The sequence below is a fragment of the Oxyura jamaicensis genome, chromosome 5 (assembly GCF_011077185.1).
Source record: "Oxyura jamaicensis isolate SHBP4307 breed ruddy duck chromosome 5, BPBGC_Ojam_1.0, whole genome shotgun sequence".
Classification (NCBI taxonomy): domain Eukaryota; kingdom Metazoa; phylum Chordata; class Aves; order Anseriformes; family Anatidae; genus Oxyura; species Oxyura jamaicensis.
The window spans coordinates 16,538,625-16,539,973 of NC_048897.1; the positions used below are offsets into that span (position 1 = coordinate 16,538,625).

General features: G+C 34.8%; 1 long non-coding RNA gene across 1 annotated transcript in view; it reads left to right on the forward strand.

Annotated features, from left to right (window-relative positions):
* The first annotated feature begins 341 nt into the window (after positions 1 to 341).
* The window catches only part of LOC118168202, a 25,226-nt gene continuing 24,218 nt past the window's right edge, over positions 342 to 1,349 (forward strand). Inside the window, exon 1 of the long non-coding RNA XR_004751419.1 lies at positions 342 to 407. This is a non-coding gene — a long non-coding RNA (uncharacterized LOC118168202). The remainder of the gene's footprint in view (positions 408 to 1,349) is intronic.

The window sequence follows — 1,349 nt, forward strand, 5'->3', positions numbered from 1 at the left end:
GGCATGTATGCAATTGTTCAGGGTAAATAGTGCCCAGAACATGTCTTTGAGAGAAATTAGTATTTGTAGCATCTCTTCCAATCTGAGCAGCCTTGGTCCATGCTGGAACAATTTATTTTTACTATCTGACATTTTGACTTTGACATTTCTAGTACCCCTCGATAATGCTCAATACTTAGGATCCTTTATACAGATGCTGCCTGTTCCACATAATGCAACATAATTCAAGGTTTCAGTGATCTCCTGATAGGCTAGACATGGTGAAGCAATTTGAAGATTTATTTATATAGTCTGGACTGAATGTAAATACTAGCTGTTATTGAAGACGGTTTTAAGAAACAGTTAAATCCCTGGAAGCATACAGAGGAAATGGCAGTGACCTCCAACACAAACACCGGCAATACAGGGTAGGAAAAGAGCATAAATAGCAAGATAATTCTAATTCACAAACAAAATAACACTAGAAATATGGCTCTGAGATGGGAACCGGTGGTTGAAAGGACTTTTGATATTTGATTCCCTCTGTTTGGGTTAACACGACTGCACTTTCTTTCAGAGTAGCCAGAACAGTTGGGAAGGAATGAAAGAATTGGTTAGCCATTCTTGCTGAAGAAATTGGTGACAACACATTTATAACTGACTGACAAATATGCTGTGTTGATAAAGAGCTTTCGTGCACGTTTGATATTTCTGTCTCCTGAAGAAAATTTATCAATGACACTTTGAATGGAAATGTTTTGTTTTCTAAGCTGAATGAAGTCATAAATAAAACTTTATGACTGTTCAGAAATTTAGTGGAAGTAGTACTTTTCCACAGAGATGTAGAGATGGTGGTGTAAAACCAGGAATTATTTTATTTTTCTGATTCCATTTCTTATGTCAGATTTGTAAAGATATAATACTTGGAAAAGGATTCAAGTTTCTAAATAAAATTAATTTTAATTTTAGTCACAGAGGATTTTGTTTGATGATAAAGATAAAGTGTATTGTGGATCTAAAATATTTCTGAGGAAAGCTGAGAAAAATAATAAAGTGCTGGAATGCTTAAAATAAATCCTACTTTAATTAAATAATTTCCACCCTAATTAATTTAGTAAAAAAGAAGAACAGAAAAGGAAAGGAAAGGAAAGGAAAGGAAAGGAAAGGAAAGGAAAGGAAAGGAAAGGAAAGGAAAGGAAAGGAAAGGAAAGGAAAGGAAAGGAAAGGAAAGGAAAGGAAAGGAAAGGAAAGGAAAGGAAAGGAAAGGAAAGGAAAGGAAAGGAAAGGAAAGGAAAGGAAAGGAAAGGAAAGGAAAGGAAAGGAAAGGAAAGGAAAGGAAAGGAAAGGAAAGGAAAGGAAAGGAAAGGAAA